General features: G+C 49.1%; 1 long non-coding RNA gene across 1 annotated transcript; it reads left to right on the top strand.

The window, feature by feature from the left end:
- Nucleotides 1-555: 555 nt before the first annotated feature.
- Nucleotides 556-21355, top strand: LOC147115194 (uncharacterized). Its single transcript, XR_015079084.1, has 5 exons — nucleotides 556-772; nucleotides 2855-3108; nucleotides 10924-11079; nucleotides 16062-16110; nucleotides 20933-21355. It is a non-coding gene; the product is annotated as an uncharacterized LOC147115194 (long non-coding RNA).
- Nucleotides 21356-23089: the final 1734 nt, after the last annotated feature.

Consider the following 23089-nt stretch of genomic DNA (forward strand, 5'->3'; position numbering starts at 1 on the left):
GAACTTGGTGTCGGGGGCTTGCCGCGCGTACAAGCCCCCGATCTGCACTCACCCTGCGCGCTGATATCTGAAGCCCGGGCCTGCTTGCATTTCCTGTCACAGGCCCGATTCAGCTGTCAGCGCGCAGTGCTTACCTGATCCAGCGGCGTAGTTAGTGTGATGTGCCGGCTGGGATCAGGTGAGCACTGTACAACCAATCAGGGGAGGGGAAGGTTCATTCATGAGTTTGAGAGTAAGAACTGTCAAACTCATGAAAACTACGGGGGCCCAAAACACTATTTAAACTTTAAATAAAAATGTAAAAAACATTACAATCATTAAATTAAGTGTAAATAAGTTTTTTAAAAATAATTTAAATAATTTTTTTTTTTTTGAAAAAAATAAATTTTTAATAAAAAGGGTCTAAAACTAAACTTACCTTATTGTAGATTCTTTAAAATAATAAACCTGTGGAAAAAAAAATTCTAAACTGCAATAAAACATCACTTACCTGTAAAAATAAATACTTACGTGTGCTTTTTACAAGCGTAAAGACCGGAGGCCTTTACACATGCGCAAATCCCCCAAAACAGAGGAAATCCAAGACGCACGCGCTGCCCCCTACAGCGCACGTGCTAGCCTCTTCAACTCTTGGGTTAGAGGAGAGGAAATGCCGGTTTTCAGCGCATGCGCTGTGCATGCTGAAAACCGGCATTTCCTCCGGCCAGACGCGTGAGTACCCCTTCCGTACTCACGCGTTTGGGGAGGAATTACCGCCCCATTAAAAATGAAGGTAATAAATGCTGTTATATTTATATTTTAACACAGAAATGAGAGAGTACTTTAAACTCAAATTACCGCTCCCTCAGGCTTTCTGTCTCCTTGACCACTTGAGTGCAGGGGTGGGGGGTGCTGGGTAGGGTGGCGATTTTCAACTGTCAGCTGCCAATTTCTTGCCCTGAAAAATGGGCATCCAGCATTTGAAAATGGGGGGTGGGTGGGCACCTGACCACCTCATTGATGCCCAAGGCCCACCTGATGCAAGTGGCCCTGGAAATGGGCGAGCAGCATGCCTGTCTGTTTCTGGCAGGAGGCTGCTTAAATGTGCAAATTGGGCTCCTCTGTCAGTTGTAGGACATGTTTGGAGCCTCTCCAGGTGTCAAAGGTCTGCAACAGCGGCTGGCTGGTTGTCAGTACTCCTCTTTGCTCTACAAAAACTGCAGTGGGCGGCCGCTGGCCCGTGCTCGACCCTCTCCTGGAGCGTTGCTGCCGCCTCACCAAGGCCCGACCTGTTAGTTGGCTCAGCATGGGAACTGCCCCCACCCCCCCCCGCCCACCCACCAACCCTAGCCGCACAACCAGCGAGCTGCAACAGGGCATCTGCTTGGTGCAGGCATCTCACCGGAGGCATTCAAACAAAAATTGTTCAGACTTCCCAACGCCGGCTTTGGTCGGTCGGCACGGCTGTTCGGCCGACTTCACCTCCATTTGGGGTGGAAGTCGAATATCATCCACAGGTCTTCAGACTCGATTCTGCTGGAAAAATACATCCTGGATAACTGAGTGAAACCAGCCATTTTTCAAAAATAATTCAGAACATTTTTTTAAAAAAGAAAAACCAATTATTATAAAAGTGAAAGAAGCCTATCTCAAAAATATATTTAGTTGGAACATATCTCCTCATCCTTCTTGACCGTGTCTGCAGCCTTTGACACGGTTGATCACACCATCCTCCTCCAACGCCTCTCCCCCGTCGTCCAGCTGGGTGGGACTACCCTTGCCTGGTTCCATTCTTATCTATCCCATCATAGCCAGAGAATCATCTGCGATGGCTTCTTGTTCCTGCTCCTGCACCATTACCTGGCCCCCTCCTTTTTCTCATCTACATGCTGCCCCTCGGCGATATCCGAAAACACAACGTTAGGTTCCACATGTACGCTGATGACACCCAGCGTTACCTCACCACTACCTCTCGTGACCCCTCAACTGCCTCTAATATGTCACGCTGATTATCCGACGTCCAGTATTGGATGAGCTGAAATTTTCTCCAATTGATTATTGGGAAGACCAAAGCTGTGTCTTCAGTCCCCACCACACAGCCACCTACTTCATCCTTCTCCCTGGCCACTGTCTGAGGCTGAACCAGACTGTTCACAACCTTGGCATCCTATTTGACCCTGAGCTGAGCTTCCGACCCCATATCCTCTCCATCACCAATATCGCCGACTTCCACATCCGTAAAATCCCATCTCTGCCCCTTGCCTCAGCTCATCTGCTGCTGAAACCCTCATCCATGTCTTTGTTGCCTCGAGACTCAACTATTCCAATGCTCTCCTGGCCAGTCTCCCACTTTGCACCAATCATAAACCTGAGCTCAACCTAAACTCTGCTGCCCACATTCTAACTTGCGCCAAGTCCTGGTCCCTCGGTCATCACCCCTGAGCTCGCTGACCTACATTGGCTCCCGGTCTGGCAACACCTCAATTTAAAAATTCTCATCCTAGTTTTCAAATTCCTTCATGGCCTCGCCCCTCCCTATCTCTGTAACCTCCTACAGCCCTACAACCTGCCGAGATATCTGCGTTCCTCCCATTCTAGCCTCTTGCGCACCCCCGATTTTCTTCGCTCCACGATTGGCAGCCGTGCCTTCAGCTGCCTGGGCCCTAAGCTCTGGAATTTCCTCCCTAAACCACTCCAACTCTCTAACTCCCTCTCCTCCTTTAAGACACTCCTTAAAACTTACTTCTTTGACCAAGCATTTGGTCACCTGTCCTAATATCTCCTTATGTGGCCCGGTGTCAAATTTTGTTTGATCGCTCCTTGGCACGTTTTAAAGGGTGCTATATAAATGCGAGTTATTGTTGTTGTTATCCAGTATGATAGCGTGGAGCCCCCTGGTGGAAATACAAATTGGTGCATCATCCCACATTTTGGCGTTAATGAATAGCAATGCCTCAGCACAGGAATGGATAATAAAAGAATTATCATGTAGTTTTATTCGCCAAGAGAAGATGAAACACAAATAACAAAAAAACTGGCCAATGAGACTATGCCTTGTGCAAGGCTGTCCTGCAAAGATTCTGATGAAGAATGGAATACAAACGGTGGTTCCTGTGATATTACAATAAGGTACATTTTCAATTCTGTGGTTTGCACAGCGCTGGGTATTAATTCTGGTAATATAAAAAAGAGGCTGTATGTTAACATGATTTCCCTTTTTAATTTGTTTTTAGTCACGTTTCCCTTTATTTTGTGCCCCCATTATGCCACACACCAGGGAAGTGGGCCAGTGTACAGGTCCTAATTTGGCAACAATGTTCTGTACCCACAGGTACACAGAGTTGCTGGAGTGACCTGCCCTCCAATTTTCCCTACCCTTCCTCCTCGTCCTCTCTAAATCTCAGTTTGAAATTAGCATGGGTTCCCTACATTTCTGGTAAATTTCCTTCAGCTGAAAAGTAAGGGCCTTTGTTTGACCACAAGATATAACAATCTCAAGACAATATTAACACTGTTCACATTGTGCCCGCACAGCCACACATTCCTGCTGATGTTGTACCTCAGGAGATATATTTGAATGAGGATTCACTATTCCAGATGGAATTTGTCCAGTGCTGAAAACCCATAAAATAGCGGTGACTTTATAGCTGTACTGTGTTGAGAATACATGTCAGATCTTACCTATTTTAGGCTCGATTGAATTTCACACACATAGATTTCAGAATTGCATGCTGAACTTCTGATTATGAAAAGAACCATTAATGGGACACTGGCTTCATAAAAAGTATCTGGCAAATCATTTTTTCAGTTGGGGGAGAAGAAGAGCTAGAATATCTGTGGGTGTCCATTGTAATGTGAGGCACTGATGTCCTTTAACACAATTATGCTTGAAATCAAACTGTAAAGGATTTGTCAAAGACTCCTCCCGAAAGTGGTGAGACTGCTTCATGAGTGCCAGTCTGTCTCCAGTACCTCAAGTGCAAATTCTTCATTTGTAAACCAAGACAGTAAAGATATCAGCTTCCTTGGATCATTCCTAACACTCCTTATATTCCAGAGTTTGAAATAGTGACTCTCAAACTGAGTCTATAACATCTGCCTTTGTACTATCATTGCTCTCGGCTGGGAGCCAGCTCTGACATATTCCTTTATTCCTGTCTGTAAAGTAAGTTTTTTTTTAAACTTTAATTTTAAATTTTTTTAATTATTTTTTTGGTAAATCAGCCAATAGAAGCCTTAGAAATTATACTTCAGTCTAAGAAGTTCCACTCAACAGCCAGTGAGAATTCAGCGCATACTCGTAGATAAGGACGCTGTTGTGATTTTAACCCCATTCCCATCGGGCACGGGGTGGGGCAGGTTACGATCGGGGCTTATGTCTGTCGAATCTGATCAGTTGACTTCACCTTCTGCATCAGAGCTTCTGAAATGTTCTGGATCCCCCTCCATAGTCACTGTGCCATTTCCTGTGCTGCTGCTCTACCACCGCCGCCGCCGCCGCCGGATCCTTCTTGTCTTCAATTTGCACCTCACCAACTTCCACATTCGCCAATTCATCTTCCACCATTTTGGACACTTAACAATATCCTCCCACCACCAAACTTACCTTTGTCTCCCCTTCCCTCTTCTTTTCCAGAGGGATCATTCCCTCTGTGATGCTCTGATTCACTCTCCCAACTTCCAGCTACTATCTCCTAGCGCCTTCCTGTGCAACCGCAGGAGATAGAACACCGCCCCTTATACCACTGTTCAAATCCTAAAGGTATGAGACAGCAATTTATGTGTGCTTCCTCTGATCTAGTATGCTGCATTCATTGCTCACAGTCTCCTCTACATTGGGGAGACCAAACAAAGATGAGGTGACCATTTTGCCAACACCTTGGTTCTGCGACTCTAAGTTTGCCACTTTAATTCCTCCTCCCATTCCCACTCTGACCTCTCTGTGTTTGGCCTTCTATACTGTTCCAAGGAAGCTCAACCCAACTCCATGAATAGTAGCTTACCTGTCTCTTGGGCATTCTGTAGCCCTCTGGCATGAACACTGCCTTTACTTTCACTATATCCTTTGTTTTCTTCATAGCAGCGGATGCTGGTGATGTATGGTGGGCCTGTCGGTATCCAGCAGGAGGTAAGGCGAGTTGACCTTTGGGGTAGAGTCCCTCCCAATGCTGGTGGGGGAGTCTGCATCCTTGCCATTGGCCTGCCTTATTCTCTTTACGGGACTGCCAGACCCACTGGCCTAGGAATTCAGTTGTTTGCGCCAGCCGCTAGTGCCTTAGGAGGAGGAGATGTGGGGCGCTAGGCGGCTAGCGGCCGGGCACAGCGCGATCTGCGCCTCTCCCCAACTTCAGTAAAGATTTAGCGGCGGCGCAAAGCCTTTGCGCGCGCTCAGCTGCGCGCGCAGATCCTGACGTCATTTCATCGTGCAACGCCCTTTGTGCGCCCCAAACCGGAAATTCAGTGGCGCCGGCCTATTGTGCGCCTGGCGCCCCTAGCGATTGGTAGAGGGGAACGGTTCCCAGTCACTGCGGGGCGCGGGGAGCGCAAATTAAAGGGCACTCCTCCTGCAGTAGAAAAGGCAGCCATTTTGCAAAACTCCTTCTTTGTGAGAGACGGAGCTTTGCAGAGAGACAAAGGTAGAGAGCTTTCTGCTTTGGCTCAACACTCGCACAGGTACTTGTGACTTCAGGCCACAGCTTTGCACTTGTCTTTAACTTCAGAGCCAAATCATTGATTGGAAACATATAACGGGGGCTGCAATGGGTGCAAATGTTGGGCTTCTCCATTGCATTCAAAGGGCTCAGAGACGCCGTGAGAGAGTGGCAGTCATGGCCAGACGGAGAGGGGGCAACAGGCATCGGCAAAGGAGGCCTTACCCACTCAGGGTGTACCGCCAGCAGTTCTCATATCTGAACATGTCTGACGAGCAGTGTGTTCGGAGGCTGCAATTCCGAAGGGCGGTGGTCACTGAGATCTGCCACCTGCTTCGCGGAGATCTGCAGCCACATCTGAGGAGCAGGACGTCTCTGTCGGTGGCAGTGAAGGTGACGGCATCTCTCAACTTCTATGCCACCGGTTCCTTCCAATCCGCTACTGGGGACATTTCCAACATCTCCCAGTTTGCCGTACATTGCTGCATCTGCCAGGTGACCAATGCCCTTTTCAGAAGGAGACGTCAGTTCATCTCCTTCTCCATGGCCCTTGTCAAGCAGCAACAGCGTGCAATGGGCTTTGCAGCATTAGCGGGCTTCCCCATGGTGCAGGGCGCCATTGACTGCACGCATGTGGCTTTGCGGGCACCTCTAGAGAATGCCGAGGATTACCGCAACCGGAAGGGCTACCATTGTCTCAACGTGCAGTTGGTGTGTGACCACAGGCAGCTCATCCTAGCTGTCAATGCCCGCTTTCCAGGCAGCAGCCATGATGCCTTCATCCTGCGCCAGACTTCTGTGGCAGACATGTTCCAGGCCCAGCCTCACCCACGAGGATGGCTTCTCGGGGACAAAGGCTATCCTTTGTGCACCTGGCTGATGACCCCGCTCCGTGCGCCCAGCACCCCTGCTGAAGAGGGATACAATGACAGCCATCAAGCAACCAGGAACATCATTGAGCAAACAATCGGCGTCCTGAAGCAACGGTTCCGCTGTCTGGATCGTTCCGGAGGAGCCCTACAATATTCGCCTGAGCGAGCCTCCCATTTCGTGGTCGTGTGCTGCATGCTGCACAACCTGGCTATCCGCAGGACTCAGCCACTGCCACCAGACATTGGAGGACCACCAGAGGAGGAGGAGGAGGAGGAGGAGGAGGAGGAGGAGGAGGAGGAGGACCAGCATAGGAGGGAGGCAGAAAGTGCAAGGGCCGCCCGTCGGCGGCTTATTGAACGTCGGTTCTAGGCCCCCTCTCAGGGAATGGCTTGTGCCAGCACAAGATGAATGTAGCCGCTCCACAAGCCCTCAGCCGAGCAGGGCAACCAGGACTTCCAAAAGAAAGCATGGACAGTGTGATTTAAGAACATTTATTACTTTGATACCTCTGCCCTTCCCACATAACAAACTAATGGAGAGAAGCCCCCGCAAAAAACACAAATCGACCAGTCTCGGCCTTTCAAAAAACACAAATCGACCAGTCTCAGCCTTTCAAAAAACACAAATCGACCAGTCTCAGCCTTTACATGTGAAACAAAACATTTGGGCACACTTTCTACTTTTTGCCCTGCGACGGCGATGCCTTTCGCATCCGTGACTGGCCCCTGTCCGCCCTGCAGCTCCTCCTCAATGGGACCCCAGTGGCTGCAGCAAGGCTGGGGGAAGGCTGCTGAGGGTCAGATGGCGAGACGGCAGATGCCCTTGGGGGTCGGCCTGGACCAGCTCTGGCCCTGGAGGGGCCGGCTGCTGACTGCTCCAACTCTGCTTGTGCGGCAGCAGTCTGTCCAGCGGCTGGTGGCAGCTGCAATGGAGGAGTGGCAGTGTCGGCTGCAGGAATGCTGTCAACCTGACAGATCACAGGTACTGTAGCAAAATACTGCAGATGTTGGAAATCCGAAATAACAACAGAAAATGCTGGAAAAACTCAGCAGGTCAGGCAACATCCGTGGAGAGAAATTTGAGTTGACATTTCGGGTTTGACCCTTCTTCAAAACTGGAGAGAAAAGGAACTAGATCGAAGGCAGGGCTGCGATCGGACAAAAGAATAAAAGAACCAAAAGAAGTAAAAGAGATTAGAAGCTAGACGAGATGGTAATAGGCTGGGATTAGGTGTAAAGTGTACTGGCAGGGCAAAAGATAGCTGCCAGGTGTGAGAGAGAAACAAAAGGAAAGGGGGGGGGAGGAAAGGAGTGGAAAAATATAAGTAAAAATGAAATAGGGGCCGAGGTTATGATCTGAAATTGTTGAACTCGATATTGAGACCGGAAGGCTGCAGAGTGCCTAATCGGAAGATGAGGTGCTGTTCCTCGAGTTTACGTTGAGCTTCCGTGGAACAGTACAAGAGGCCAAGGACGGTGAGGTCCGAGTGGGAATGGAGCGGTGAATTGAAATGACAGGCGACCGGAAGCTCGGGGTCACCCTTACGGACTGAACGGAGGTGTTCCGCAAAGCGGTCACCCAATCTGCGTTTGGTCTCCCCAATGTAGAGGAGACCGCATCGTGAGCAGCGAATACAGTATACTAGATTGCAAGAAGTACAAGTAAATCGCTGTTTCACCTGGAAGGGGTATCACAGGTACTCCCTGGTCACCTGAGACAGTGGCACTCGCACGGGCCAGCACTGCAGCATGCGCAGCAATCTGCTGAAGCACAGACTGCTGGGCTGCTGTGGCGCGGCGAGTGCCCTGGCGATGCCTGGCCGATCCAGCGAGGGTGGCAGCAGTTAGTGCCCGTGTGGCCCTGGTCTGTGTCCGCATGACACCAGCCAGTGAATGGATGGCACGACTGAGCACTTGGCTAGAAGCCGCCTGTGCTGCCCCGAATTCCTGCACACTCCTTGACAGTGACTCTATGGAGTCAGGCATCCTTGCCACTGCAGCCATGCGCTCAGTGTGCCTGCGCTCAGCCTGGGCGGCCATTTCCTCTAGGAGCCGCACCTCCTCTGCGCTCACCGTCGCAGGACTGGAGGCCGCACTCACCCTCCGGGGAGAAGTCCGCCGAGCTTCCCCACCCCTCCCGCGTTGCTGCAGGCCGCTGGGCCCCGGAGCTTCACTCTCCTCCGACCCTTCCCCCCGGCTCCCCTCCAGGGAAGACGTGTCCCCATCATCGCCATGGGCTGCCTCGGCTGAGGGTGGCACTGATGGTCCAGCTTCCTCTTCCTCTTCCTCCTCCTCGCCCTCCGATTCACTCACAGTGCCAGGTTGAGGGCCCGCCTCCTCACCTGGCGATTCAGCATCTGAAAGCAGGGAGGCACAAGAGTTGCTTTAGAGTGAGGACAGGGCGGCAGCGAGGGAGGCATGAGTGCTGCTATGCACTGCATTGGTCGGACAGTGGCAAAGGATGCTGTTCTGAGGCGCAAGTGGAAAGAGAGAGGTCAAAAAGGTGATGCCCTTACCATTGGGGCCCAGAACAGGGTCGGCATCTCCACTGGCGACGGGGCCAATCAGCCGGCCTGACATAATGTGCTCCACACGCTGGTCCAGGTCGGAGAGCTCTTTGAGGTCAGGATGGCCTCCCCCGGTCTCACGCTGCTGCCTTCGGTTGTGCGCCACCTTGGCCTGCAAGAGAAAGGACGGCCTCTAAGTACAGTGTGAAGCCCTGATCTTGGCTGTACTGCCTCCCATGTTCGAATAGCTTGTACAGTGTGTAAAGTGCTGAATGTGCAAGTGATTTTCATGACAGTCCCATAGCTGCTGGATGAGGGCTGGGCATTAGGGCTTTCAGGTCCCTTTGCCCATAAACTGAGGTGCACATGCAGGGATGAGGTGGGCAGCACGGTGGCATAGTGGTTAGCACTGTTGCCTCACAGCGCCAGAGACCTGGGTTCCTGGGTTCAAATCCGGCCTCGGGTGACTGTCTGTGTGGAGTTTGCACATTCTCCCCGTGTTTGCGTGGGTTTCCTCCGGGTGCTCCGGTTTCCTCCCACAGTCCAAAGATGTGCGGGTTAGGTTGATTGGCTATGATAAAATTGACCCTTAGTGTTAGGGGGATTAAATACATGGGGTTACGGGGATAGGGTGGGATATGTGTCGGTGCAGGCTCGATGGGCCGAAATGGCCTCTATCTGCACTGCGGGGTTTCTGTGATTTCTGTGATTTCTGTGACACTGGAAAGGGTACTCACCCTGACAACCCGAGTGAGGTCGTTGAACTTTTTCCGGCATTGCACAGGAGTCCTGGCAACCACGCTGTTGGAGGTCACCCTGTTTGACACCTCCCTCCAGGCTTTCCGATAGGCGCTGGGCAGCGGCCTCCTGCCACCTTCAGGGAACAGAACATGGTGCCTGCGCTCCACTGCGCCAACCAGCACACGCAGGTCACCGTCGCTGAAGCGCTGCGCTCTCTCCCTGGCCTTCTCCATAGTCCTGGGCATTGCACAGGTCAAGCAGCAGTGGTCAGGCCTTGCTTCAGGGCTGCAGTGTGCAGGGCGTGGCAGGCAAACAAATCCACCCTCCCCCTTTAAGAGCTCACCGGCGCCAGAGTGTCTGCCGTCAATCAGCAACTCGCCGTACCTGCACTGCGCCCGCCCTCGGGGGTTTCGCCCCGGGCCGCCGGCTTAGTGCCTAATGATAGTCGTGCATCGCCTGTTTTAGCGCAGCAGCAACCTCTTGGGGCGATGCCACTGAATATCGGCGAAGGTGGCGCGAAGTTGCGCCGGGCGCAAACTTTAGCGGCCGCCCGGCTGTAGCGCCCCAAACGTGGCTATACTGAATTTCTAGGCCACTATCTTTTGCCAGTATTTTCTGTTTTAATTTCAGGCTTGGTCTCTACGGGCTTTCTGTGTTTTCAATTTCAACCCATCTTCTTGCCTTTTCCTTGTGTGTGCCTCCCACTACCTTGGCAACTCACACATTCACATTTCAATACTTCTTTCCATTAGCTACCATGAAGATGATATCAGTCATCAATCCATCTCCTGTTTTTCTTTTCAGCAGGTCGCAGGCCATTCCAGCAATACTACCTCTCATGGTTTTCCCCCTCTCCCTCTCTTTTGTTCCGATTCTCTGAAGAATGACCTAGCCTGGAATGTTAACTCATCTCTTTCCACAGATGCTGACCAGCCTGCTGCGTGTTTCCAGCATTTTCTGTTTTTAGTTCCGATTTATAGCATTTGCAATTTTATTTCATTTACCACAGAATACCACTAATGCCCGAACAACATCTGCTCAGATTCAGAACCTGTGATAAACGTTTAAAATATAAATACTGTTAGCCCCTATAACAGGAATCACTGGAGAAGCTATGGATGAGTTAAATAAAATTGCACTTTGATGTACTTGGCTTGAATATTTGCCTTGCAGGCCTTATTCTGGGGACTGCAAGACCTGAAAAAAATTGGGTTCTCAACAGATCAACTACAGATAAAAGTGGAATGTGCTGGACAGAAACTGGAGTCACGTATTGTCAGCTACAAGCAAAAGCCCAATTTTCAAGGAATGGTGAATTCTTTTAAAGTGGTAAATAACTTGTTACACTTGTTTTATTATTCCTGATGCCACTTGTCTGCAGTTCATTTATAATATAATCATGTACAAAATACGGACAAAAAGCAGCTATTTAGCAGGGTTGCTTTGTATTCCTGTGTGGAACATAGAAACAAGAGCAGGCCATTCAGCCCCCTCGAGGCCATTCTACTTCTATAATAAATGGTGGCGCACCAGTCACTCCTGAAGCTGTGACCCAAAATGGGATCACGCACGATCTCAGTGCTGTGCACGCTCCCTGTGCCTAAAGAGGCTGGTGGCAGGACTAAGGGAAATTGGTTCACCAGCTTCATTACTTTATTACCAGTGAGCTCCAGGCACCAGTTGCAGCCCCACAGGCAGCTCACAGGTCTCGAGAATCACCAAGATCGGTCAGCTCGGACTATGGCCAATTTCATACGGAGAGTCCGAGGAGGATGCAGTCCTGCTTCTCCCGGCTCCACAATAAAGTAAGTAAAAAAAAATTAAAAGTTACCTTTCCTGGTGGCAGCCTCCAGGGGTATCTTTAAGGACCATTAGTCAGGCTGCCATGCACAATCTAATTTTGTGTAGAAGGTCTCAAATAGGCGTCAGATCCTCCTATTTACATATACAAAGGGGCTAAGGCCTGTTTCAGGCACGCGCCCTGGATGGCTATGGAGGAGCCTTTACCAATATGGCAGGCGGCACACTTCCACCACATAATGATCATGCACGCGCCGCCTGCCATATTGGGCCCTTGGGCACCTGTTTGCCACCTGTAACACTGGCACGGCAGAATCCAATTTCTATGTCCATCTTCCAAATCCTTATATCCTTCTCTGGTGTACGAGATACAAAAAGTCATCAGAGAAAGCACAATCACATCTATCACAAAGATATGTCAGCGTGACCAATACTTGCAATCAGATTTGTTTATTGCATCAAAATTGAGATCCGGACTGCATTCAGCAAACAGTACAACTGTCTGCAATAGGGTAGCTATTCACAGTGGCAAAAGGTGGGTAGTGGTGTTCCACAAGGATCAGTGCTGGGACCTCTGTTGTTCACAATTTTTATTAACGATTTGGACTTTGGAATCAAAAACACAATTTCTAAATTTGTGGATGACACCAAAATGGGGGGGATAGTCAATACTGAAGAGGACTGCAACAAATTACAGGAGGACATTAATAAACTTGCAGAGTGGGCATATAATTGGCAAATGAAATTCAACATAACAACAACAACAACTTGTATTTATATAGCGCCTTTAATGTAGTAAAACGTCCCAAGGCGCTGCACAGGAGTATTTTAAGACAAAAAATTTGACACCAAGCCACATAAGGATAAATTAGGGCAGGTGACCAAAAGCTTGATCAAAGAGGTAGGTTTTAAGGAGTGTCTTAAAGGAGGAAAGAGAGGTAGAGAGGCGGAGAGGTTTAGGCAGGGAATTCCAGAGCTTAGGGCCTAGGCAACAGAAGGCACGGCCACCAAAGGTTGAGCGATTATAATCAGGGATGCTCAAGAGATAAATGTGAGGGTGCGAGTCTACGTGGGGTAGAGGAACAAAGGGATCTCAGAGTACAAACACACAAATCTCTAAAAGTTGCGGCACAGGTTAGCAAGGCCATAAAAAAAGCAAACCAAGCACTAGGGTTTATTTCTAGAGGGATAGAATTGAAAGTAGGGAAGTTATGCTAAATCTGTATCGAACCTTGGTTAGACTACAGAGTACTGCGTATAGTTCTGGTTGCCATATTATAAAAAGGATATAGAGGCACTGGAGAGGGTGCAGAGAAAATTTACAAGGACTTACCTTTGTTGGACAGGTTATGATGTCATCATCTTTCAGGTCTGATCCAGATCTTCGAATCTGATCAAGGAAAACTGTGACTGGATGTTTATGATAACAGCGGTGAGGAATGCCATAAAGAACAGTCTGTAAAAGTATAGTGCAACATTAATCCCATCACCAGCCTCCGTGTTTAATGAAAATTCTCTATGACACTAGATTCTGGCTGCATGAAAGCTGTTTTTAAGCTTGCTTTTCTTAAACATGCAACAAAATTCAAAGGAAAAAAAAATAATTTTACTGCTAGCCCAAATGATAGTGAAGTCAATTTCGGAGGTTGCCTTTAATTAAAGAACGCCAGCCTCAGTTGAAATAACTTTTTCTCAGTTGGCCTAATAATTATTATTCCACATGAATGTGAACTATTACATGTGGAAGGAGGTACAGGGACAGACACACGCCCTTCTAACACTAGAATTTTCGCCTGTACTCGTGAATTTGATGTGAAAATCCTAATCTGGAGCAGCAGATCACACTCCAATTTGGCTGCCCCACCCCTAAAGAGGTCATCTAAGTATGTGATTTGATGCTGGAGCAGGCAGCACTGTGTCAGCCCAGTGCCATGACATTATGACCCACATTGTAAAGCCCCCCCTATTCATTTGCCACTGTGAGCTTCACTCCTCCATCTTCCCGCACCCCTGACCCTCAGGCTGGTAAACGTGCGTCAGTAGGTAGGCCTCAGTGCATATAGCTTAGTAAAGCACAAGCTTTTCCAGGTTCTCCCAAATCTCCGAGAGTTGTATCATTGTGTCTAGAAAGAAAGAACTTGCATTTATATAAACACCTTGCATAACCTCAGGCCGTCCCAAAGTACTTTACAGACAATGAATTACTATTGAAGTGTAGTCACTGTTGTATTTTAGGGAAATGTGGCAGCAAATTTGCGCACAGCAAGGTCGCACAAAGAGCAATGAGATAGTGACCAACATTTTTTAGTGATTTTGGTTGAGGGATAAATATTGGCCAGGACACCGGAGAGAACTCCCCTGCTCATCTTCGAATAGTGCGATGGGATTTTTACATCCTCGAGAGGGCAGATGGGGCCTCGGTTTAACATCTCATTGGAGAGACGGCACCTCCGACAGTACTGCACTGAAGTGTCAGCCTAGACTGTCTACATAATAACAACAGAAAATTCTGGAAAAACTCAGCAAGCCAGGCAACACCCGTGGAGAGAAATTAGAGTTGACGTTTTGGGTCGAAACCCTTTTCAAAACTGGAAAGGAAATAAAATAGATCGAAGGCAGGGCTGCGATAGAACAAAAGAAGTAAAAGAGATATTAAGAGGTATTCAAAACCAGACGAGATGGTAATAGGACAAGTGGAGACAAAAGACGGCTGAGATTAGGTGTGAAGTGCACTGGCAGGATGAGACAGAGCTGCCATGTGGGAGAGAGAACAAAAAAAGGAAATTGGGGGGGGGGGAAGGGAAGACCCAGAACAAAGGGGTGGAAAAAAATATAAGTAAAAATGTAATAGGGGCCAAGGTTATGATCTGAAATTGTTGAACTCGATATTGAGTCCGGAAGGCTGCAAAGTGCCTAATCGGAAGATGAGGTGCTGTTCCCCGAGTTTACGTTGAGCTTCTGTGGAACAATGCAAGAGGCCAAGGACAGTGAGGTCCGAGTGGGAATGGAGCGGTGAATTAAAATGACAGGCGACCGGAAGCTCGGGGTCACCCTTACGGACTGAACGGAGGTGTTCCGCAAAGCGGTCACCCAATCTGCGTTTGGTCTCCCCAATGTAGAGGAGACCGCATCGTGAGCAGCGAATACAGTATACTAGATTGCAAGAAGTACAAGTAAATCGCTGTTTCACCTGGAAGGGGTGTTTGGGGCCCTGGACAGTGGGAAGGGGGGAGGTATAGGGGCAGGTGTTACATCTCCTGCGCTTGCACGGGAAGGTGCCAGGCGAAGGGGAAGGGCTGTTGGGGGTGATAGAGGAGTGGACTAGGGTGTCTCGGAGGGAGCGGTCCCTACGGAATGCTGAAAGGGGAGGGGAGGGGAAGATGCGTTTGGTGGTGGGATCACTTTGGAGGTAGCTGAAATGGCGGAGGATGATCCGTTGAATGTGGACGCTGGTGGGGTGAAAGGTGAGGACAAGGGGAACCCTATCGTGGTTCCGGGAGGGAGGGCAGGGGTGAGGGCAGAAGTGCAGGAGATAGAATGGACACGGTCGAGGGCCGTGTCAACCACGGTAGAGGGGTCTACATGTTTGTTGAGGTGCAATGGCACAGTTTCAGAAGAAACCAAAAGAACATTGATTACCAATTGGTACAACGTGACTGGAGAGAGAGAGAGACAGGATCGATAATTAACACCTCACATATCCTGGCACCATTAATACAATCAGCTCTCAATTCATAAAGATTTTCAAAATATTCTAAGATGCAGTTTTTTACAACTTCCCTGTAAAAGGACCTTTTCAGAATTTGTTTGCAACTTCAGAAACTATACCTGAGCACGTCTTTGAAGGCTGCATGAACTTGAACCGCACCTGGTTCTTAACATTCCAATTGTGTTTCCCACTGACTGGTGACAGAGTAATAACTGTACATTCCAGTTCCAAAGTGGATTGATTGCTGATTTATGAGTGACACTTGAGTGATTTTTGAGGTATTGCAACTATTATTAGAATTCTTGTATGCTTTCCTTTCTGCCCTCGGTCTTTGTTGCAAGACCAACTGAAGACAACAAAGATTTCTTTGTATTAATACCAGTCAATTGATAATTGACACCAATCACAGTCTAGACCAGGCAACTGGAAAGTGGCTGTCTAATAGTGAGTGGTTGATGAGAAGCCAAACATGATCAGAACAAAAGTGAGTATGGAAGTGTTGTTGAACTGGGGCTGCTTTACTTGGCTCACAGAAGGTCGTGGAGATGTAACCTTCCAGGTAATTGCACAAAATTAGAAGAGCCGGTGCCAACATCAATACAGGTTCATACAAGGAAGGAGTCCATGCATTATACAAACCATTACAAAATGAGTAGAGCAGCAAGGCAAGAGTCAAAATTACAGAAATTACCACATAGTTGCTGGGAGTTATTATAGTCGATGCATGTTTAGTTACTTATCACACATGTAAGTAAAGAAAAATGCCAGTGCTGGTATTAAAGCTCATGTTGTGTTTCTTTAGTTGTTTGATGATCAGGAACAGACTAAATGGGATGCAAACAATTCAACAGGTAAGTCTTGGATTTTTCTAAGCATTCCCTTACCGAGGTGGTTTTATGGTTTGCATCTCTTTCCATGAAAGCTTTGTAATTAATACATTTAGGGGGAGAAATTCGGTATCGCCCTGTTTGGGGCGCAATTATCGGCCGGGCGCAAAGTTTAGCGCCTGCCGCTAATTATCGCCTCCGACTGCAAGCTTGGCCTCTATCGCCCCTGGATGTGATTGGAGCGCTAAATCAAGTGCTACACACCTCTCTTAAGGCGCTAATGCCGAGGAGCGAGGCGCTACCTCAGAGCGCTGGCGAAGCTCATGTGATGTCAGTCAGCAATGGAACACAGACACACTGGCGCCAGCCAGTTCATAAAGGGGAGGGTCGATCTTGCTCTCCATCCACACCCTGCTCATTGCAGCCTTGAATCTCGGCCTGGAGAGACCTGTACGTCAAATCTGCTGGAAAGAACAATGGAGAGGCCCAGGGAAAGAGCTAAGAGTGCAGCCCCCTGTAATCTCTTCTAAATCGATGCAAGGAAGGTCAAATCAAAATGAACCTGCAAAATGCTGCTCAGTACCCAAAACTCCCTCACACAGCGTTGAATCTCTCCAGAAGTTTCTCTCTGTCTCGCTCAGAATGCGAGGTGCAAAGATGTCGCCGACAAAAAAAGGCAGGAAGCGGCCGCCTTTAAATAGCGCACCCCCGTCCCTTCCCGACTGTAAAACGTTCCCCTCTACCTGTCGTTGCTAGTGGCAGGTGGAAAGGCAGGGGCGCCACGCAATAGTCGGTCTGGGGCGTTACCAGAGCATTGCACGCTCGACTGATGTCACGATCTGCGGGCGCAGGAGATTGTGGCGGTAGTGTTTAGCACCACCACAAAATGTCTGGTCAATTTCACGAGCGGCGCAAACATCGCCGCACCCAGGCGTTAGTTGCTTTGCGCCCCATTAGTGCTAATCAACCGAATTTTTCCCCCTTAATATTTTTAACAGTTCCACACATTAAAGTAGACTGTGGCTCCGATATTTACTTGGAGCCGGGTAGGGACCTGGCGGGGGGTGGGAGCAGTCGTAGATCGCGGGGGGGCAGTCAGAGATCACGGGGGGGCAGTCGGAGGTTGCAGGGGGTGGGGCAGTCGGAGATCGCGGGGGATCAGTCAGAGATCGCGGTGATTGGGGCAGTTGGAGATCGTGGGGGGCAATCGAAGATCGCGGGGGGTCAGTCAGAGATCGCAGGGGCAGTCGGAGATCGCGGGGGGCAGTCAGAGATCGCGGAGCAGTCGGAGATCGCGGGGGGCAGTCGGAGATCACGGGGGGCAGTAGGAGATCGCGGGGGGCAGTCAGAGATCGCGGGGGCAGTCGGAGATCGCGGGGGCAGTCGGAGATCGCGTGGGTGGGGCAGTTGGAGATCGCAGGGGGCCAGTCGGAGATCGCGGGGGGTGGGACAGTCAGAGAACGCGGGGACAGTCAGAGATTGTGGGGGGCAGTCGGAGATCGCAGGAGGCCAGTCGGAGATCGCGGGGGGCAGTCAGAGATCGCGGAGCAGTTGGACATCGCGGGGGGCAGTCAGAGATCGCGGGGGGAGTCAGAGATCGCGGGGGGAGTCAGAGATCGCGGGGGCAGTCGGAGATCGCGGGGGGGCAGTCGGAGATCGCGGGGGCAGTTGGAGATCACGGGGGCAGTCGGAGATCGCGGGGGGCAGTCGGAGATTGCGTGGGTGGGGCAGTCGGAGATCACAGGGGGCCAGTCGGAGATCGCGGGGGGTGGGGCAGTCGGAGATCACGGGGGTGGGGCAGTAGGAGTTCGCGGGGGGTGGGGCAGTCGGAGATCGCGGGGGGTGGGGCAGTTTAAGATCGCAGGGGGTGGGACAGTCGGAGATCGCGGGGGGTGGGGCAGTCGGAGATCGCGGGGGGTGGGGCAGTCGGAGATTGCGGGGGGTGGGGCAGTCAGAGATCGCGGGGGGCGGGGCACTCGGAGATTGCGGGGGTGGGGCAGTCGGAGATCGCGGGGGTGGGACAGTCGGAGATCGCAGGGGTGGGGCAGTCGGAGATCGCGGAGGGTGGGGCAGTCGGAGATCGCGGAGGGTGGGACAGTTGGAGATCGCGGGGGTGGGACAGTCGGAGATCGCGGGGGTGGGGCAGTTAGAGATTGCGGGATCTGATCACAAGGTGTGTAAAGATGTTAGATTGGGGGTGGGGGCAGGGGAAAACACTCCTGCTCCTCCTGGCCCACAAGCAGTGCTGTAAAGGCACTTACCTCATGGATCTGGCCCTTCTCGCCTCCTTTTACCTGCCGGGATTCCCGTGGCCCGGGAAACCCAGCATCCATGGGTTAAAAATTAAAATGGAGGTAAAATGGAGGCACGCAGCCTCCTTAAAAGATTTTACTAACCGACCCGTCTCGCGAGAGTGGATTGGTCGCCTGCCCGGCCCCAACCCACCTCTGTTAAAATGGTAAGTTGGCGTGTTGGGGTACGGTTTGAGAAATCTAAAATTTTTACCTCCCACCCATCCCCAATCCCCCCATCCTTGGGGTTAAAATTCCCCCCTATATTTTTCAAACACCGTCTTGTTCTCCAGCCTGCTATCTGAGGGAGTAAGGATATCCACCTGACAATATCACAAGATCAGTTCCTGATCTTGGTCACGTTGTTAGAGGGGAGCTGCTGTACAGATACTAAACACTTTCTCTGAGAAAATTGGAGGGCAGGTCGCCCCCGATCATCCTAGTCACCAGGAGTAGCAGAGACCTGCAAATGAACTATCAGCTTGTCCTGTCAGCCAGAGCACAGTGTGTGGAACAAAAGGCATGTCAAAAGAGGTGGGGAGGAGAAATTGTAAAATGGGGCTTCCTGACAGCATGTTGGCACTGAGCACTGGGGCACGATTACCCAGAGCCATACAGAGGGAAGATGTAGGTTCAGCTCCTCTCAGCCGGTTCCTAATCTGAGCTATGCTCGGCTGAAACTGCAGCAGAGAAGGGAAAATTGAATAGCGACATCCAACCTAGGTGCTACCTTGCTTCTCCTGGTGTCTAGGAAAGGAGGCTTTGGTTGATGTTTGGGAGCAGGCCTTCCAGTTGCCATCCTGGCAGAGGAGGCATGATGACCTTAGGTTAAAATCAGGTGAGATTAATTAGAACTAAAGGGAAGGGTTAAGGAAGTGATATATCGACGTTCTTTTTAAATAGACAGTATAGCAAAGTGCTACATTAAGTATGTATATAGTATAGTATACTTTACTGCTGGGAGGTGCTATTATGTCGAAAGCTGGAAATTTCTGCACAATCCACAGTGTTTGTTCTTGTGTACATTCAACGGGAGCACTGGACGGATGGCAAGGAACAACCAAGCATCACAGCAGAAGAAAGGCCATCAGAGAGAAGCCTAGTGTATTGCTTAAGGCGCTTCTGAATTAATTTGTTAATTTCAATGACCATTTGTGTCAGCAGAAATTTCTGGTCACCAGATCATGGGGTAGAGGAGTCATCCACTTCACTCTCTGTGAACTGTGCCTTCTGCCAGCTGATTGTGGAATAGCATTTACAACAGTTGCCCACTGATACAGAATGGTGAGAAGCCTCCAATAAGTGTGTGCTTTTTAGCTAGGCCTGAAAAATGATTGGCGAGCCACAAAACGTAAGGCCCAGTTTTATGAAATTGCCCTTCCTGCAGGGAGCCTCACTTGCCAGGAACGCATGTGGCAAAATCGAACGCAGTCTTCCCACGATTTTAAATTGTGGCGGGAACACACCTGAATTCCAATATGCACTCCCAGTGGTTGAGGGGGAGTGTGATTTCATAAAACCAGCCCTATAACAATGAACTTGGGGCTAGTGATGTGATTTGAGTCACACCACCATCTTGCACACAACTTGACTGATTCCACCAGATAATGCAAGGCCAGTCTATTTGCATAATTAACAAGCACTCTGGACACATATCTCATGTGCTGGAAGCACCAGGTCCTCATCACTGGGCACCAGCAGGTAGTGAAGGACAGCTGGCTGTTCATTATGTGCCTGCCACTTTTTCAGAGTGGCGGGTGGGGGAAAGAGCACTGGACAGCTAGTGGGAGAAGCGAAGGACAGGTGGCCATGCGTGCATGGTAAATATGAGACAATAGGGCATGGTAGCAGGGTATGTAAATGGCGGGGGTACACAATTAAAAAAAATATTATGTTGGTTTCCTCGACTGCTCAGATGCTCCAGCTGCATTATGGGGTGACCTCCTCATTTAAATAAAATCTGGGCACCTAATGAGCCTAACACACAACTTGTGTGCAGGCTGCAGACCCTTTGCACTTACTGCTCTCATTGGGACATAATAAGTGTCTTGGGCATTGTGACGGCCTCAGGACTCTGTCTGACTTACCAGGGCACGGGTGCCCAATATGCAACATTGGATCAGGTGCCTGCCATCATATTATTGGTCCATATATGTGATAAAGGACCATCGCTTCAGTAGCTCTTCCCGCACTTTCACAACATTACAGTTTCTGAAAGCATTTACAACGAATCTGCCATCTTTACCTCAAAATTTCATTGAAATTGACGAGGAGTTGTTATGAAACAATGTTTCAGAGGGAGCAAAAGATCATTTCTATTCTCTAACCTTGCACAAGACTTGTGAATTTTATACTTGGGTCCTCTAGTCCTATGTTCATTGCTTAGTTCAATTTTATCTATGCCTTCCATTATTTTACAGAGCTGTATCATGTCTTCCCCTCAATATTCTTTTCTCCAAAGCTTTTCTTCACAACATAGGCCCTTAAAGCATGGAATTACATTGGTCACTCTTCTCTGAACCCCTTCTAATGCATCTATATCCTTTTTCAAATAGGCTGACCAAAGGTTGTTGGATCAAGACCCACTCTAGGACTTGCACACATAATCTAGGCTGATACTTTGTGGCGGTACTACCGAGTGTCCCTTAATTATATTGTACATAATTCACTTTAACCTAACTATGTATGTATATAACTTATCTGTTCGGGCCGTTGCCCCTTTAAGAACGTGACCTAACGCACTGACGCCACGGCGCGGTCACGTGACCACCTAAGCGCGGGAAAACGCGGCCGAGCGTGATGAGGTCATCACGCTATCCATGGGACTGCGAACTCAGTCCTCGTGGCATCCCCGCTGGGGAAAGACCTACTCCAAGGCTCTCCTGCATCCATCTCTCTTACCTGCTGTATTTCATCTATTTCCTGTACCTACCTGTTGGAATTCGGTTATTCTTGAATTAAAGAACTTCTTGATTGTTCTCCTGAAGTCGAACTCGGTTATTTAGTAGGAATTCGTCCAATACCTACTTAGGTGAACCCGAATACCTACAACTTCACTGCAGTACTGAGGAGGTGCTGCATTGTCAGAGGCGCCATCTTGTAGATGAGATGGTAAACCGACACACCAGCCTTCTTGTTCAAGTGGACAGAAAAGATGTCATGTCACTATATGAAGATCAGGGCATTCTCCTCGTGTCCTGGCCAACTTTAATTCCTCAACTAACACCATCAAACAGATTATCTGGCTATTTATCATAGCTGCTGCTTATGATATTCTTGTTATGCAAATCAGTTGGGGTATTTGCCTACAAAACAACAGTGACTACATTTCGAAACTACTTAATTGTCTGTGAAGCACTTTGGGATGCATGAAAGGCGCTATATAAATGAAAGTTCTTCTTTTATTCTGGCAGGTCTGGACAGACTAGATGCAGGAAGGATGTTTCTGATGGCCGGGGAGTCCAGAACCAGGGGTCATAGTCAACCATTTAGGACTGAAATGAGGAGGAATTTCTTCACCCAGAGAGTGGTGAACCTGTGGAATTCTCTGCCACAGAGGGCGGTGGAGGCCAGTTCATTAAATATATTCAAGAAAGAGTTGGATATATTTCTTGAGGCTAAAGGGATCAAGGGATATGGGGAGAAGGCAGGGACAGGGTACTGAAATTGGATGATCAGCCATGATCTCATTGAATGGCGAAGCAGGCTCGAAGGGCCGAATGGCCTACTCCTGCTCCTATCTTCTATGAATCTATGAAAAAAAAAGTGTGAGCCTTACTCTAAAATTGGGGAAGAGGCTGGGTACTCTGTGGCAAATGGCTCATTTCCTAACCCTTAACAGCCTCATCATCAGTAAGGCTCAAGTCAGGAGTGTGATGGAATACTCATCACTCCCCTGGATTGGGGCAGCCATAAAAACACTCAAGAAGCTTGACACCATACAAAACAAAGCAGTCCACTTGATTGGCTCCCTTGACACTGATCTCAATATCCTTCTCCTCCACCACCAACGTGCAGCAGCTGCTACTATCCACAGGGTGCACTGCAGCAAACCTAATTTGACAGCTCCTTTCAGTCTCATGGCCTCTACTGCCAAGAAGGACAAGATCAGCAATGTTATGGGAACACCGTCAAAATCACATGCCATCCTGACTCAGATGTATGTTGGCGTTCCTTTATCATTGCTCGATCAATATCCTGGAATTCCTTACCTAATGTCATTGTGGGGGCACTGCCACCACAGGAGAAAGCCCAGCACCATCTTCTCAGGGCAACCAGGGATGGACAATAAATGTAGACTTACCCATTCATCTATATAATGACTGTATAAATTATTCTGACTTGGAGTCAAATGTTGCCCAGATCTAATCCTAGTACCTAACTTGTCTTATTGTTAATTGCCCAAAACCTTTCAGGGAATGATTAATGATAACTCCCAAATCATTTTCCTTACTAAACTCTATCTACCAGATCTCAGCCCATCTATATAAAAATAGGTTCAAGTCCCCTTGGTGATCACTCTCCTTTCTACTTGTTACTTAGCGGATTGGCTTTGTGTCAGCAATAAATTTAATATTACTGGACAATGGAAAGGAACATCAGGTGGGGTGTATAACAGGCAGCTGATCTGCTTACGCCATTTTGCACCCCCACCAAAGTTGAATTTTATCCCCTCTATTTCATATCATTCATAAATAGTGTGAAAAGCAGCG

The sequence above is a fragment of the Somniosus microcephalus genome, chromosome 7, assembly GCF_052327205.1.
Source record: "Somniosus microcephalus isolate GS21.2 chromosome 7, FLI_Smic_1.0, whole genome shotgun sequence".
Classification (NCBI taxonomy): Eukaryota; Metazoa; Chordata; class Chondrichthyes; order Squaliformes; family Somniosidae; genus Somniosus; species Somniosus microcephalus.